The sequence below is a fragment of the Eretmochelys imbricata genome, chromosome 13, assembly GCF_965152235.1.
Source record: "Eretmochelys imbricata isolate rEreImb1 chromosome 13, rEreImb1.hap1, whole genome shotgun sequence".
Classification (NCBI taxonomy): domain Eukaryota; kingdom Metazoa; phylum Chordata; order Testudines; family Cheloniidae; genus Eretmochelys; species Eretmochelys imbricata.
Genome location: NC_135584.1, coordinates 15109028 through 15128164, shown reverse-complemented (window position 1 = coordinate 15128164; position 19137 = coordinate 15109028).

Sequence of the window (19137 nt, the reverse complement as noted above, 5' to 3'; positions counted from 1 at the left end):
ACAGCCGCGGAGGCCGCTGCCCTCACGGGGCCCGGAACCCACCTGCTAGTTCTGGGACGGCACGTGGGGACACAGGGGAGCGGGCGGCTGCTGCCCCTCGCCTCTCTGGGCGGCTCTCGGCAGGTGCCTGTTTAGAGTCTCTCTACGCTGGGCAGGCTGCAGCCGGGTCTCTGTACAGCGCCAGGCAGCCTGCTGCGGATTCCATAGGCACTCGGTGCAGGCTGGTGCTGTGTGTGTGTCTGCAGGCTGGGGCTTGCTGGTTATCATTCATACAGCTCCACGCTGCTTGTTGCCTGTCTCTCCCCAGCTCTGCACAAGAGGGTGCTCGTGTTTACCCATCCCACACACGGCGCACCCGGGACTGCTCCCACAGCTCGGATATTTACAAGCACTGCAAGGCAAATTAAGTGCCTCCAAGTATCAGAGGGGTAGCCCTGTTAGTCTGTGTCTACAAAAACAACGAGGAATCCGGTGGCACTTTAAAGACTGACATTTATTTGGGCATAAGCTTTCATGGGTAACAAACCCACTTCTTCAGATGCATGGAGTCTTTTTACCCTCGAAAGCTTATGCCCAAATGAATGTTAGTCTTTAAGGTGCCACCGGCCTCCTCGTTTTTAAGTGCCTCTACTCCGTAGGCTACTGCGTACTAGGTATCAACTGTAAAAGGAGGAATAATCTCTTTGCTGTGCTCTCACTGATTCCTCTGCTAGTTCCGAGGCAGAATAGAAGGGAAAACAGTTTCCCTCAAATGCAGAGGGGAGAAGACCATAGAGGGAGCAGATTGGAAAAGTATTATGTGATTAAAGACTATATCCTAATGCAGTTGCACAAAGGGGGCAAATTAAGGTTGAACAGGCAAATTTAATTCTGATATTTCCTCACTTTTGAGTGCTTGACTTTGCACTCTGAATATTCTTTTCACCTAGTCCTTTATGTGTAGTTAATTATAAATACTGGCAGTTTAGTGTATACACTAAACGGATAGTTTCAAATTACAGTTCATGTTACAACTAGTTTTACTCCCCTGGGAAAGTGGCATCTATATGATATCTCTGGTGATTTATTTTGCCAAAATAATATGCTACAGACATAGGACTGACGAGGATGCAGGAGGGGAAAATCCTAGTTCTGGTCTCCAGAGCAGAGCCTGCTGAACAAATGTGTTGAATAACACATGGTAGGTACAGGAGGATGATGATTGAAAACACTACATATATCCCCCTTTGAAACTACAGGTAAATTTTAATCCCAGTTCTAGATATGATGTCTAAATAATACCATAAAATGATTTAGAATAATCCCCAAAGTTGAATTAAACCACAGTGGTTATTATATCCTGAACATTGATATGGTTTTAGAAATGCATTTGGGATTCTCAAATCACACTAGATTAGACTTACAGAATTTCCATTGAAACTCTGGAAACACACCTTCTATTGTGTCAGCATAAATATATAGTTATTGCCTATAAAATGGGTTTATGAAAACAACCTAGAAGTAGAAAATATGGTAAGTGCTAATGACGCTTTCTTTGGAGTGTGTCCAAAATATATCATGGTTAGGATAGTTATAACAATCAACCTTAATCTATTTTTCCACAGTTTAGAGAAGGCTTCATCATTGAAACATTAGCTCTCACCCTTTTTACTATTTTTTCCAGCATATTTACTTTTATCCAAGGTAAATATAACCAAATTGTTTTTTTCTGCAATAGTACTATACTTCATTTCAGCTATAGTTGTATTTTGGAGTGTAGAATAATTTGTTTTCATAAGTTTTCACTGTGTTATTGCCCTTCCATCAGAACATCAGCCTGACCCAATTAGAAAATACTACAGATCTCAGACATTATTTGTTTTGGGTTTTTGTTTGTTTTCACTGAATTTATTACCTGTGGAAGGGGCTAGAATGACACCCAGGAAGACTGAAGTCCTTCCTTTATCCACACAACAGATACAGCATGGGCAACAGAATTGAAAATTTACTCACTAATGTGCCTTCTCCTTTGGACTGGATGTCCAGAGACACTTGGGTAACAACTTTTAATTGATACCAGTGAAGACTGGAGTTGAACCAATGAGACCAAGGCGCTGGAACTAGGGGTGCTGGGGATGCAGCAGCGCCCCGTGGCTTGAAGTGGTTTCCATCATATACAGGGTTTACAGTTTTGTTCAATGACTTTCAGAACCCCCACTAGAAAAACTGTTCCAGTGCCAGTGGACAGAGGTGAAAGGCACAGTAGCCAATGCATTACCAGTCTTTGGAACCATCCAGTTCCCCAACAATCACTGTTACTCTTGATGCTCAGTCAGCTGAATAGGATTAAAAAGAAGACTTACATTAACTCATAGGAAGTACAAGTATAAAATAGTGCAGCTGTCGAGTACTTACTTATGGGGTTCAGGCAGGTTTGTACTTGTCACGGCTAAGCTATGCTACCGTGGCTACGCTACTATATTTATACTTGTGGTAGCTCTCATCAGACTAGTGCAACTATGTGTATGTGAGCTGGAAACTATATCCCTAACTCATAGTGTAGACATAGCATTAGATGCAGGCAAACATCACTCCTACAGCTGGCAGTTCATAAAGGAATTTATTTCCCCTTATTCCTGCCATTTCTCTACTAACAAGCATTTTGGGGGCAGTCCAGCATGTCAATAGCAGCCTGAGCTTCTTAGCTCCCTATGCTTGCAAGGAAAGAACTGAGGGCACTCTGAGGAAAGACATTTGCCAACACCTCCTGAAATGAAAAAGGGGTGAAGCTGCACTCTTGTACTCTTTAATCTGTGGAACTTCACACACAATGTTAGAAAGCAGTTCTGAGTTACAGCACCGCTGAAGATCAATTCAGCGAACTTCCATATTTAATCACACTAAACAATGTTTAACTTTCAAAAGAATCACCCAGTTCATGAGATGTTTCTACAGAAATATTCTTATAAACACTAAGCATAGCATAACTTGACTCACAGAAGTAAATTTTATCAAGTGCATAATGTTTGCAGGATTAGGGCTTTATTTAAATTGAAAGCTGTTTTGGACAGAGACCAGGTTTTCATATCTGACTTTATAGGGCCTACTGAACATTTGGCGCTACATAAATAATAAATAAAGCACCTTGCTTTACGAGGATTGACTTTTGCCAGTATAATACTAGACTGAGAGCTTGAACCGCCGAGCAGACTCTGTGGAGCTCACACCTGACGCTATTTCCAATCTATAAGGCATAAATCAGTATGCATGTGTAATCTTTTTCACCCTTAACCTGACTGAAATGAAAATATCACACTGCTGCAGACCCTCTCCAAGTGCTGTGCAAGTGAACTAGACCCAAAAAAGACAAATGTCAATCATGAAAGAAGAATTTAAAAAACATACGGGTGTAAACAGTTCCCTAACCAGGGAATTCTAAACAGCCATTTCAGAGCACTGCATTGGACAATCATGGCCTAACTCGTTTCCCAAGGAAAGGGATTTATGCACAGCAAGAACTGCATATACTATTACCTTTATACAAAAATTCCAGACATCCTTATGTCATTTGAGATCACACAGGGGCAGTGTTATCCAAGCTTGCCATCGTAGAAAAACCAGAGAGCTGATCCAAAATCCCCTGAAGTAAACCGAAAGATACCTTTTAATTTATATGAACTATAGATAAAGCTCTAAAAGTGAGACAAACTCCTAAAATATTATACCTTTTATTGTTGTATTTGTCTTGCAAACCAGATAGAGTGGGAAAGGTTTAACAGGGAAGAGAAAAAAAATCAGATTAAAGGAATGTTAAAGGAATGGGTGTAGGAGAAGAGAAATATTACGAAAAGTACAAAGGTAAAAATTATTGGAATTAAAAAAGGCATATGGCCTCATTCTAAGTTTGCAGGCACTGATGTAAATCAGGATTTATTCCCCTGTACCCAGTGTATTTACAGTGGGGTAAAACCACTGCATGTGAAATGAGAATCAGGTCCAGTGGGTGCGAGAAAAGGAAAATAAATGTAAATGGTAATTAAAATTTTCAGAGATAGGAGAAAGAGACAAATGAAGGATGGATTTATAGAAAAATAAACAGGGCAATTAAAATAAAGATTCTAGAAAATAATTCTTAGTAATTCATCATTATATTGATGGATAATGACATATGCAGCAACATAAATTCATTGTGCATCAAATTAATTATGTTAAAAGAATAGGTAATCTGTCTCCATGATGATAACGTATAATTACAATAATTCTTTTTCAAATGTTTTAAAATAATGTCATTTCAATTCATAATGCAAGGTAGGTAGTTTGACATCAAATACATTCTCTATTTATACAGTATTTTCAATATAAGTGTGCTTCTCAGATTAAGCGATCGGATTAAATGAAGATATCTCTTACTGCTCTATGAACCCTAAAATAATTCGGTGTGAATATTATTCACTGTGCTAACACATAACACACTGACAACAGAGAATATACCTCAAATGAATAATATAACCAAATAACAATTTGTTTCCTTGTAATATATCTAATTATTCATTGTCAGAAAGTTGGTTTAAAAACTATGCTGGGTAAATTTTCAGGGTTTTGTGCAGCAATCAAGCTTTGTTGTCCATCACAAAATAAAAAATGCAGGGCCATGATTAGGAAATTTTAGGGGTAAGTATCCTGGATTAAACTCAGTTTCCAGGTAAGCTTCTGATTATACATATTTATTTCCACACATCAATGATTTATTACTAATGTTCATCAGCCTCACTTTTTGGAATTTACATGTTAACTTACAGTGTGTGTGAAGCTGAACAAACAAATGACCAGCTGCATCATTTGCGTGCACATATGCTGTCTGTTTGCATATGCACCAATTGTATGCAGAGCTGTGGTAAATGCACAACCTGATTTAGGTTTTAAGTGCACAAACATATAATTCTGAAGATCTAGGCCTAATATCAAACCATTTATACCTTCATTTAACTTGGAAAAATATTGTGCATTTACAGGATACAGGTCAAGCTTTGTAAAATGAAATGGTGAAATTCATATTTAGGTACTTCAATGAGTGGCCTGTTTTCCAAAGTGCTGAGTACCTAGCATCTTGTGGTCAGCAACTTCAGTGGGAGTTAAACTGGGTCCTAAAACTTCAAATTAATTGATCCTCACAATATTTTCTTCAACAGGTTCTGCACAGGACCGGCAAAGTAAGCATTCCGACCACCCTTTTTTTTTTTTTTTTTTGCTTGGGCAGTTGCGCTCTTGGAGTGGCAAAAAACCTAGAGCCGGCCCTGGTTCTGCAGCCTAGATCTGCTGTCTGTAGCTTTGGGAAAACCCAGAGTCCTACTAGTGATGCACTGAATGCTAATTTCCCTCTTGCTATTTGGGACAGTCAGGCCCTGATTCAGCAATCATTTAAGCACAGGCTTAGTTTTAAGCATACGCTTAAATATATCTCTATTCAGCAAAACACATACTTGCATGCCTAACTTTAAATACATACATAACTCCCATTCATGCTTAAGCTTAGTATGTGCTTCCTCAGAGCCACAACAAAGAATTCTAAAGTGGTTGGATTTTTTAAAAAAAGGCATCTGCATCTTACTTTTCATCTTTGCCAGCCCTGTCTCTGTTGTGGTTGTCACTCCTTCTTTCTCTTATTGCTTTGTGCTTCTTTTTAAAATTCTCTTTTTTTCCTAGATACTGGTTGGCTGCTATCATAACCTGAACAACCTTTAAAACAAACAATTTATACTGAAGGTTTGCTATGTCATAATTAACAGGTTATTTTGATGGATATGTCACTTCTGAAAATAAACTAGTTATCTTGTGAAATTTATTTAGCCATGTGTTGTATAAATAAAGCAGCATGGTGAAACACTGCTAGGATAAACATGATAACTAACAAATATATGATGGATTCAAAATTGCACAGCTCAAGACTAATATTTAGTCATTTTTATGATATTATTGGGTCGAAAATGGAAAGCAACCCCAGCAGAGGGACTCCTTTAATACTCGGAGGAGTTTTGCTTGCTCTCTAGCATGGTACAGAGATAATTCTATTCTAGAAGCTTTTGAATGCTTTACAAGTAATAGAAACCAAGTGGGAAAAGCATATTCCATATTTTAGTGCTGACATTCTTGCAGAAAAAAAATAAAAAAATTAAAGATTCAGAATACTTGGCTGTGATTCAGTACCTAAAGACTTTCTGGTGTTTTTCAGAATTCCCGTGAGCCCCATAAATGCTTCTGTTCTAGAGGTACCTATTGTAGCTATAGTCACTTATGCCAGTTTATCAAACTAATGAGCCATTGAGTGATGCTATTCCCAGGTTCAACTCCGCCAGGGAGGGAAAGTGGAAAACAAAACTGAAATTTAGACAGAACAGAATTCGTAAGGACCAGGACTACTATAATTTATTAACTCATGCACACCAAAGCTTACCAAGAATAATATTCTTCTTTGAGGTTTTTCTCTACAAATCTTATCATCTTTCATAAAGTCCAAGCATTTAGATAAGGCCACATAATTTAAGTACTGGTAATGCCTATTGATCTCTCCACAAAATATATAAAATAAAATAAAATAAAATAAAAACTCTCTCTGGCTCCTCCACCCCCCTTCCACCCCAATTTGTGCAAATAGAAATAAAAGGAATTAAGAGTGTTTCACTATGTGTGATGACTGTAAAAATGATCACTGCTTCTATATTAGCCATAGGAGACAAGCCTTCCCACCTTTTTAATTAAAAGATGTCTTCAACTTGACATAGTGATGATGGATAAGACTGGGGAAAAATGCATTTTGTGTTGTATAATTTTGAAGCATTTATGAAACTAGTGGGGAGTATACTGCATTCTTAGTGCCTGGACCTGCAAATCCTAACCACATGCCCATATTCCTTAATCATACAAATGCTCCCACTGAGTTCAATAGGATGATTCATGTGTGTAAAGGCTCTTTTATATGTTATTAGTACCTGTGATGTTTAATATGACAGACAAGAATGGACATTTAATGGACAAGAAAATTGGTGCAATGATGGTTCTTCCCATTTTCCCAGTGTGACAGCCAGTGGTGCTGACTGACTGCAAGGGGTGAAGGAAGCAGGACTCTTTTAAAGGCTGCAGTAGCACATTTCATCCTTGGAGCAAGTGTGGAGCAGCGAAGGAATTGTGTCTCAGAGTTGGAAGGAACAGTGCAGCTATGCACTGCCCCAGCCTCCAGGACTGAATTTAAAAACTCAATATAACCCTTAAGGAATAAATCCCAGTATAGACTGACCCTACTCACCTGACAAAAAAATAGGTCAGCTGGGAGAGCATTAGACTGACTATATAAAGGCCTCTCATTCATTCTCTTGTTTTGAGAAAGCTTTTTGTTGTGGGCTGGCTTGCTTATTTGGTTAAACTGTAGTGCTACTAACACTGAGGTCAAAGGTTTGATCCCATACTGGCCATTTAGGCTAAGCCTCGTTTGCATGGGATCCTAATTTTGGCCTTTTACACAGGAGGTCTTATGGTCCCTTTTGGCCTTACAATGTACAAATCTTTTTTGCCAGGTTTGGTTTGCAAAGAGCCCTATTGATAACACATTTTTAATTGTTTATAGTGATTGTTTTACAAAACACCCAGCTGACATTCATGCTGAGCAATTTCAACTACAAACCTCTAAATTACTGGGGCATCTGGTTTATTCAGTCCTAACCTAAGGCCTCTTTTGCTTTTGCACCGCACCAGGGATGTTCTTGAACTCTGCATCACCCATGCACTCCGAAGTTAATAATCCTTCCTAAAGGTTTACATCATGTCACAAGAAATTGTCAGAGTCTATTTGTCCAGGTGTTGAAAGGAGCATGAAATTGTTAAAGGATAGCAAATATGGCAGGGTAATGTCTTATGTTCCTTTAGAGCAATTTCTGTGGTTAAATATTAGAGCTGGGCAAATACTATGCAAAAATGCAGCTAATATTAATTTGAATTTTAAAACTAATTCTTTCTGACTGTGGTCACACTCCCTTCGGTGTTTGCTTTCTGTGAACCTTGTAGCAAATGAGTTTACTGGCAAGAACAGTGAATTTTAAGGGAATATTGTAGAATAGACATTGATAGCTAATTTCAGATTTGCACTGGAAACCTGATTATGAGAGTTAGGGTTTATCCAAGGAACAGAAACATACCAAGTGTCTCTACTCAGAACAGATGGAGTATCGAATACTGGCAACAAACTGCTTATAAAAGAACCATGGACTAAAAATTAGCTACAGAAATTCCTTCCCAAAAATTTTTATATAAAAAAATACAGTGGAGAAAATTGTAAATTGTTTACAGTCTATTCAGAGAGAGCGAGTGCATTTGTTGAATGTTATTTGTTACAAATTATTAACCCAGGTCTGATAAATATCCCCCCCTCCACGCACACAAAGGAATTATATTAATGATAAAACATGAAAGGATAAAGTCAAAATGTGCTAAAAATGAATAGGACAAGAAGCAGTGGGCTTAAATTGCAGCAAGGGCAGTTTAGGCTGGACATTGGAAAAACTTCCTGTCAGGGTAGTTAAGCCCTGGAATAAATTGTCTCGGGCAGCTGTGAAATCTCAGTCATTAGAGATTTTTAAGAGCAGATTAGACAAACACCTGTCAGGGATGGTCTAGAGAATACTTAGTCCTTCCTTGAGTGCCGGGGATTGGACTAGAAGACTTCTCGAGGTCCCTTCCAGTCCTACGATTCTGTGCTTCTAAGATCTACTCTTGGAGTAAATGGAGTCTAACTTTCTATCCAGATTTAGAGATTTAACATGAAGCACCATTTTAAAGACTAATGTTTACAGTAGTTCTTTATGCCAAATGTATAATCTATAGCACCGTACTTTCTCCCCTTTTCCTTCAGGATCAGTATGACTCCAAACATTGTCTTCAAAACAAAATGTCAACATTTCGGTAAAAGCCATTTGAATAAATGTTATTGTCCAGCAGAGGATGCTGTTTGGTTACGGATGCAATTTTCTCTGTTTATATGCGGTGACTGATACAATTGAGTGTACTTTGAAATCTCCTTCCAGACATTATTTTATTTTAGTCTCATTAGTGTGAAATTCCATTTTAAATAGCATAGCCCGACTCTGAAAACTTCACTGACAGCACAAATTTCTGCTCAGCTGTATTAAGCAAAACACTCAAGTTTAAATTCCAGAGACACTTTGTGTCTTTTGACTGGTTGCTACCTGTATTTTACAACATAAAGTTAACTTTTGAGTAATATAACTGCTATCTCTGGGGACTCTCATGAAAATAAGATGTACGTCTCATGAGGCTGTTTCTGTGACTGCACCTCTCTCCTCCCCGCCCCCAAATCAAACAAAGAAATAAGAATATGCTACAAATAATCATACTTAGCCGTTTTTATTTTCAAAAGAACTAGACAAACATTAACTAATTGGTCCTCATAGCACCCATAGGATCCATAGGAGGTGAATATTTTTTTTATCTCCATGTCACAGATTGGCGGAAAATGAGGGAGAGAGGTTAAGGGGACTTGCTCACGATCACAGTGGGAGTCACTGTCAAATTTTGAAGGAAAGGTATATCAAGTTCCCAGTTCTCTGCTCATGCCACTAATGCCATGCCTTCCCTAGTAAATTACTCAGATAATTCTAAGAAGTGTCTTGAGACTCAAAGACTACAGCAGATTAGGGTCTTCCAAAGATTTGCCACAGGAAACAAATTTTCAGCATGACACATGCATCTCTTTGCTGCGGAAGATGCCAGTACTTATGCAGCAGTTACATCATACACATCTAGACAGACTCAGCCCGTGTCTTACATTTTCAAATTGTCATGAACTGAGGGTGAAATTTCACCCTGTGTAGCGGGCCAACATAGTGCACCACTTCTTGTGCTGGCCCCTCTCTGTCCAAGGGTGAATTGTGCACTGAGTTAGCATCTTAACTCCGATTGATATAAATGGGAGTTGAAAGACTACAGGCACCACTTTGGAAATGTAGGGTTAAGTGTCCAATAGAGAGGTGAAGTAGAAAAAAGAGCAGTTGGGAAATCAGTAGATGGCCATAATAAATGGCAGATGGGATGGTCTTGTGGCTTAGGGATAGGAGTGGGAGTTAAGAGGTATAGGTTTTATATGCAGCTTTTTGTGCCTCAGTTTCCCTATTTGTAAAACAGGGATAATAATGTATCTTTTCACACAGGTCTTAGTTACTAATATGTAAGGAACTTGAAGATCATCAGATGGAAGGTGCTATTGAAATACAAGGTATTTTTATGGGCATTAGAAGAGGTAGCAAAGACAGCTTTAAAAATAATAAGAAAACAATAATTTTAAACAAAAAGCTTACAGTTAAATTTAAAAAATCTCCTAAAATAATTAAGACTAGAAATTCCATTAAAATTAAATAAGAACTAGACATCTAAATTCCTTCAGCATCTTTAAAAATCTCAGCCCCAAATCTGGACCAAGATTAGGAAGAGTTTTTGTAGATTGTTCTTGCCCACCTTACGAGTATTATTGTACTTGGAAAGCCTGGTCTCCAGACCTGTGTTTATAATTTGCTATTACTGAATTAGTTTCAGTAACCTCTGTGGATTATTTATTTAATTGTACATAGCACTGACACATGAGAAACAGCATAGCCCCGCAGCACATGTACCTGAGCTACTGAAGGTAGTAGTCGGAGGTCTTTTACTTGTGAGGAAAAATTAATTTGATTTTTTTCCTCACCTCACACACTTTGAAAATCATGTCTTGGAATGCACCAGGAAATTCTTTGCTACCATAGGAAAAAGCTGAGAAGCAATCAAAATTTGCTAGAATTTGTTTGGGGTAAATGGATCTATGTGGAACTCACCTTTATTATAAAGCATCACCTATTTGTGTACAGCAAAACTGCTGAACTTGTATATGCTGAGAAGTATTTGTTTTCTCAGGTATGTTGCTGATATGCAGTACTGTATGTGAATGAGAAAGTTTTAATTAAAATTGCCATTTCTGTGATGCCAGTTCTGTCTTGTTGAAAAGTATCAGAAGTTTGGAGGCCAAATGTCAGAGGCTGCAAAGCTATTTGCATCCTGGCATTCGATGGTGGTAAGGGCTGGTTGAAAATTTTCCACTCAGATTTGTTTCTGTTGTAGAACTGCATTTTCAACAAAAGAAAAATGTTTATGAAAAGAGTCTGCTTTACTCCAAATTTTTTTATTTCTTGTTGGAAAACTGAAAATCTAAACATCAATTTTTTTTTTGGCCAAAAACTGAAAAAGGTTTAGTTTTCAGCAGAATTTTTTTCAGTTTTTGGCAGGTTTCAGCCAAACACTTTCAGGTTTTCTGTGAATGTTTACAGTTTTTGGTTCTTGAAAACTGAAAGGTGTTAGGTTTGGGGTTTTTTTTTTAGTTTTTTGAAACATTGAATTTTTCTATTGAAAAAGCCCATTTTCTGACCAACTCTAAAGATGGCAAAACAATCAAAAAAGAGATTTTGCTAGTACACATCATACATTTTGGATCAAACTCTGCCCTTGGATATATAATTACTGCACTTTAAAAAATAAGAAGCTGATTCTCAACCTTATTTTGCACCACTCCTTGCCTAAGCCCCAGCAATTTCCAGCTCTCAGAACAAACCCATGGAGTCTTGGGCAGCCTAGTGTAAGTTTAAACCCATGTTGGAGGCCAGGCAACGCCCAGATTGTCCCCAAGATTGTGGCAAAAGGATAGTTGAAAGCTACTGTTGCCTTCCACCCACTTGGTCCTGTACCAAGCACAGCTCTGCCAATTAAGAGAATATGGCCCTAATTACATTTATTTAACTCGATAAATACCTACATCAAAATTTATACACAGGGTAATAATACAAGCTTATGTACACATTTCATATTCTTGAAATCTAAAATTATTTGTATTTATATTGAAAATGATACATGATGAAAAGGAATATAGGTCCAGATTTTCATATTGTTAAGACACAACTGCACACCTGATTTATATACACGCATTTTATTAATTAATATTTATTATTATTTGCTAAGTGCCAACAATGTGCTTATCACTGGACAGACACAAAACTCTTTGAGGAGTTTACAAGATAGACACAGATAAGATGAATTTGGAGACCCCAAGAAGAGGTGTCAGCTTAGAACAGTGGTTCCCAAATTTGTTCTGCTGCTTGTTCAGGGAAAGCCCCTGGCGGGCCGGGCCGGTTTGTTTACCTGCCGCGTCCACAGGTTCGGCCGATTGCAGCTCCCAGTGGCCGTGGTTTGCTGCTCCAGGCCAATGGGAGTTGCTGGAAGCTGCGCAGGCCGAGGGATGTACTGGCTGCCGCTTCCAGCAGCTCCCATTGGCCTGGAGCAGCAAACCGTGGCCACTGGGAGCCGCGATCGGCCGAACCTGCGGAAGCGTCACATAAACAAACCGGCCTGCGCCGCCAGGGGCTTTCCCTGCACAAGCGGCGGAACAAGTTTGGGAACCACTGTCTTAGAATATTAAGTGTTTTCTTCCTCCGAATGTTATTTTTTAAAATTAAACAGAAAAATCAGTAATTTTTGCATAACATTCCTCAAATTGGATGTGCAATAGCAATCATCACATCAGATGCACAAATTAGACATTCAGTCAAGCAACTAAAATGTATGAAAATGTGGTCAATGACACATAACTTACCTTAAACAGTTTTGTAGTGTTGCTATACACTGGAAAACAGCTGCCACAGCAGTCTCCAGAGGTGGTTGCCTATGTGGGCAAGGTGAAGTGATTCTTGTATATCTCTTTGAGAATCTCTGTAATGAAAAGCATAATATGAATGTCAGTTATCATTTTCACATTATTTGACAAGCCTTTTAATGCTACAAAGAGTCTCCACATTGTAGACAAAGTGCATAACTGATGAAAGTAGAAGGACTATGAAGATTGACCATCACCTGTCATCATGTTTATTACACACTATGTGTACTACGTTAGCACTCAGAGACCCTAGTCAGGATCAAGGCTTCATTGCACGATGCATTGTATAAACACATAATCAGAGCCAATCCCTGCCCCAAAAGCTTTACAATGTAATTATGAACTTACAAACCGCCACACAACTAAGACCATACGGACATGTCAAGCAACAGTAAGAAGCAGGCATCAGTACAGCAGTTCAACATGACATGAGTTTTGATTTGCTCATGCGTTGCATGGATTCGGGCTACAGTTCATAAACTTATCTTGAAGTAAGACAGAAGTTAGGCTGCTGAAATTCCTACCATTTCACTGACATTATACAGCTGAGAGTCAAGAACTGTCAAATTACATGAGTAATATCTATCCATATTTAAAAGAGCAAACTGTTGACAATTGCCTCTCATCCCTCTTTTCAGTGTATAAGCTCCATGGAATGGTTAGGAATGATCAAACTGAAGATGAGGCAATGCTTTGGCCACATAACCATAATCCAGATAAGGAGCTCACCACTGTCCACAATAGAATGGATAGCAAGAAGCACCCAAAAGCTATAGAGATCATTCTTCCTGGACCTCAGGGAGGAAAAAGGATGGAGATTGTGCTGGCATTATTGAGTTTATACCCACTACAAGGCTAAGTACAATGCTGACAAGTATTTTTTTTCCTTTTTTGAAACAATCACATGATGTCTTCTCATACTATATGAGAACTGTCATAAGTATAAAGGGAAGGGTAACCACCTGTCTGTATACAGTGCTATAAAATCCCTCCTGGCCAGAGGCAGAACCCTTTCACCTGTAAAGGGTTAAGAAGCTAAGATTACTTGGCTGGCACCTGACCAAAATGACCAATGAGGAGACAAGATACTTTCAAAGCTGGGGGGGTATCTGTCTGTCTGTGTGATGCTTTTGCTGGGAACAGATCAGGAATGCAGTCTCAAAAACTTCTGTAAAGTCTGTAAGTAATCTAGCTAGAAATGCTTTAGATTTCCTTTTGTTTAATGGCTGGTAAAATAAGTTGTGCGTAATGGAATATATATTCCTGTTTTTGTGTCTTTTTGTAACTTAAGGTTTTGCCTAGAGGGATTCTCTGTGTTTTGAATCTGATTACCCTGTAAGATATTTACCATCCTGATTTTACAGAGGTGATTCTTTTACCCTTTCTTTAATTAAAATTCTTCTTTTAAGAACCTGATTGATTTTTCATTGTTCTTAGGATCCAAGGGTTTGGGTCTGTGTTCACTTGTACAAATTGGTGAGGATTTTTATCAAGCCTTCCCCAGGAAAGGGGGTGTAGGGCTTGGGGGGATATTTTGGGGGAAGACGTCTCCAAGTGGGCTCTTTCCCTGTTCTTTGTTTAACACGCTTGGTGGTGGCAGCATAGGGTTCAAGGACAAGGCAAAGTTTGTACCTTGGGGAAGTTTTTAACCTAAGCTGGTAAGAATAAGCTTAGGGGGTCTTTCATGCAGGTCCCCACATCTGTACCTTAGAGTTCAGAGTGGGGAAGGAACCTTGACAAGAACATTTGTCATCTGGCATAATGAAAACCAAGTGACAGGCAGATAAACTTAATGGCTATTTATAAAGTCTTGTATGGTATTCTCCGTGGTATACAGATAAGAAAATCACAATTGAATTGTCTAGAAACAGCATTAGAAATGCACGTAAGAAGAAAATAAGGAGATTGGCTGGAGAACATGGATCAATTTTAGATGATTAAGATTGAAGATTTCCAAAGGCACACAGGAAAGCTTGGTACCCAGTTCCCAGAGGATTTCAATGGCAGGTCGGCACCTAACTCTTCTCTGTGTCTTTGAAATTTTCCCTTTAAAGGTCTGCCTGAACTCACTGGTGTAAGCAAAGTCTTGACCACCTCACCCAGGTCATTGGATTACATAGCTTGATGAGATGGCTCCTAAACCAGCCTCATCCCTGCCTTTTCTAAATGTTTTGCCCTTTCATTTCTTCAAGGGTCCCTTTGCTTGCCTTTTATGGGAAGGGCTAAATGGAAGGTACTGATCACTTTTTACGTTTGAAAACCTCAGTCAGTTGAATAAACTTAGGCCAAAATTTTCTCACTTGGAGGCAAAGAGTTAAGTATACAGAAAGCCTGATTTTCAGAGGTACTCAAGATCCACGATTGCCATTAACTCCCAACAGCCGCTTCTGGTAGTCAGTGCTTCTAAAAATCAGGTTCTTCAACAGCTCATGAAAAGCGGCAGGATTTTCAGAGGTGTTGAGCACCCCCACAGCTCCCACTGACTTGGGAACTGGGAGGTTACTATGAAAATCTTGGCCCGAGTATTTTAAATATCTTGTCATAAGAAAACCCCAATATATCCTTAACCATCTTCAATGGCCTTCTTTCGGTCAGTGTCTACTGTTTCTTCCTTAAGTGGGGCAGCCACAAAATGGCCAGAGAACTCAAGAAGAAGGCCTCCTATTTTCAATATTATGCCACTGCATTCACTTAAAAATGTTATTTTACTCTATCCTTTTTTTAATGCATGCAAGCATCCTATTAACTTTTTAAACTACTGGTGTGCTGGACAGACATTGTGACTGGACAGACAACTTTACTGAGCTATTTATCATAAACCCGCCCCCCCTCCCAAAATTGTTTTCCTTCAAGGGAAAGAAATTCCAATAATTCATGTCTGTCAGATTTCCAGAGTCCAGAACAATGCCCATTAAAAAGCTTAGAAATATACTGTCTCCCAGGTAATATCCACCTGGAAAGTGGCAAGTTCCCATAGGATTAGTACATAAGAACGGCCATACTGGGCCAGACCAAAGATCCATCTATTCCAGTATCCTGTCTTCTGACAGAGGCTAATGCCAGGTGCCCCAGAGGGAATGAACAGAACAGGTAATCATCAAGTGATCCATCTAATCAGGGACTTTATCCAAAGCTTTTGTTACTCCAGTTATGTCAACTTTATTAAGATTTCCCTTAACGTTTTAACATATTAGACACACTTTCCTCTCAGATTAATTTGGGTTAAAAATGTGAAGATCAGAGATTAGGTTTAACTATTAGTTTTCAAAATGAGATTTAAGATAGTGCACTATGTCCATTTGCTACTGTTGGTGCCCTCTAGAGTTTGACATCTGTATCTTTTTTAATATCCTCAGACAGGACAAAATGTGCATATCAGTAAACACTGCCTTAGTGGAATCCTACTACCTATTTCTAATTATGGGTAGTATAGTAGCATCTGGGTGCTTTTGACCAAAAGATGATTTATTTTCAGCTGACGACTCATTGTACTGTGAGCTTTGGTTAAGATTATCAGACCTTTCATAGCCTAATGCAAACAAGTTTAACATAGCCCATGTGGTGCAATAGAATGGAAATTTTAAAAGGAGCTATGGTTTAGGTCAAAGTGGAAATCCTTACACTGCACTATCTTTTTTCATTAAAGAAGAAAAAAGAATTCAGCTGGACAAATGAGCTAAAATCAAAAGAGTCTTGAACAAATATCCCATTTTTAAATAATTTATATAGAAAGAAAAAAATCAGCAAATAATTGAGCAATTGCAGACAAATACCAGAATGTCTCGTATTGCCAAAATCTCATCATCAGAACTGTATATCTCTGATTTCCAGGTTTATTAATGAAACAAAAAGGCAGCTACTATGGATAAATAATACATCATATGGAATTTACACACACTGTTTATAATGAAGATCAGTGACATCTATCAACTCATATTAAATCAGATCATACATATTTTGCCTCGTTTGCAGTCTGTCAATCTCTGCTTTCTAGTTAATAGTAACATTTAACAAAAAAGTACTGTGTTGCTTAGCATAGTCCAGTAAAATATATAGATTTAAAAAATTTAAATTATCACTAAAAGACCAAGCATATTGGTCTTTTTATATAAATATATGAATAACACTTTGCACCATGTTACCCTTTACTCAAGGATCTGGTTAAGCATTAATGAATTAGTCCTGATGTCACATCTGTGGAGTAGGTAGGTGTTAACTTTTCCTAAAGATGGGTAAATTGAGGTTACATGATTTATCCAAGGTCATTGTGAGGCTTTCCAGAAGAACAAGTCAGTTTCAGGGATGGGAATAGAACTCAGGAGTCCAACCACCAAACCCTCTTTTTTGACAATGAAACTATCTCCATCCCTGAACTATGGACATGATAGCTAATAAATCTGCAAAGGATAGTAATACTGACCTCCTTTGTAAAGCCCTTTGACATCTACTGCTGAACAGCACTACATAAGATCTAGGTAGTATGTTAATTATTATTCTTTTTTTTATTAAGAGGGTTTTGTAAATGAGTGGTATATTTAACAAATCTTAAAAACTTCACTATTAAAGCATAAAATAACATGAATAAGCTATTTTGTGGAAAAATTATTTACTATCATAAAGTTGAAGTTTCATAATCAGTTCAGAAAGTTGCAGAAAAGTAAAGTTAATGGTTACATCCCAAAAATGGGGTCTAGAGAACCTGAAAAACTGGACATTGCATTAAGCTTTTAAAATATAATTAGTGATCTAACATAAATAGACTCACTGGCTTTCGTAATGTCTGTGGCAAATAAATAACAGTTGAAGACAATCAAACTCCCTGTAATGTACTCAGTTGGAATATTGATGGCAACATATGGCAAACATCTGACAGATGTTAAACAGATGTGGCAATTAGCAATCCTTACGGTCATGCTGTTAAGATTATTATGCAACACGTTCCCCAGCAAAATTAGATGACTTCCTACTTTCTGAAGCTTTATACATGTGGAGTGCTAGTCTAATGTCCCATTTAGGCATTATTGCTAGCTAATGTCTCCTAACCCATATTTTTTTTTAGTTGATGCCTCATGGAAGATTTAGAGAAATCCAGAATTTAAACAAGAACAATATCAATTCAGCTGTGTAGCAGATACTTCAATTATAATAGCTAATGGACAAATTGAGAGATAAAAAGACTTTTCTATCATGTTGAAATTCAATGAACAGTTTTCAATTAGGCTCAGAGTATAAAAGGGAAAAAAGAAAGATACTTTTCCTTGATGTTAACATTGCAGAAAAAGATGAGAGTAACTTTGCTTTTTCATTATACAGAAGAGATGCATATAATGATGCATATTTAAATTATAAATCAGGTCACTATCTGCCAAATGAAAGCAATATCAATTAGAGCTAAGGTGGATCAGGCTTTAAAACTCCTTATATTTAATGACAAAAGTATGACTGTTAATCTCAGCAAGCCAACAAAGGGATAATTTAAGGCAGTAAGAAATCAGAGTGATGTCACAAAAATAAGCCCTCACAGTTTTTTGGATAGTATTATTATAATTAATAGACTTCGAATGACTTTTTTTTAGTGGGTTATGGGCTTTCACAAAAGCATTTATTGCAGGCATAAAATATAGAACTCTAAAGAGTGGGTTTGACTAAGGTTGACTGGAGGGTCCTTAGCCTTTCTATTACAGTAATGCCTGTAAAATAATAGTTTCATTTATAGGCTCAATTTATAATGTTGAATTTATGCCAGTTCATCTGATATAAATCATGATAATAGCATGATCCATTGTATGTCACTTGTGCTAATGCAAATTAAATATCATTACATTAAAAAAATCCCTATGTTAAAATAACATTAAGTGTGTAACTTAAACCAATGAATTCACAACTTTGTGTGAGCATATATGCAGATAATAAATAAAAAACTACAAATAGGTTATACATAAAATTATAAATGTGCACAAGAAGGAAAAGCTAAGCAAAATATAAAGTTGGTTAAGGATGGACCAGCAAAACTGTATGATAGTGGTTTAAAAACATAAAAGCTATCATTTGCAACAACTCCTTTGAAATATGAAAATAAAGTATCAGATTTCCAAAGAATTTAGGTGTGCAAAGTACATGTGCCATTGAATGCCTAATTTGCATTCACTATTATGGACACAAGTGAGGTAGCTGCAGTAGAAATGGCCACTCCTGGTACACATTTGCACAGGAATTATCCAATTTGTAGGAGCACTTGCATTATTTATTGGCACAGGGATGTTGCATAATTATGGGCACAATCTGGAATTTGGCCCGGAAAAAAATTATTTATCTTATATAACTACCTATTTATTATTTGTATAGCAGTTATGCTTACAGGCTTCAACTAAGATTTGAAACCCATTGTGCACAGCACTGTACAAACATAGTAGGAAACACTT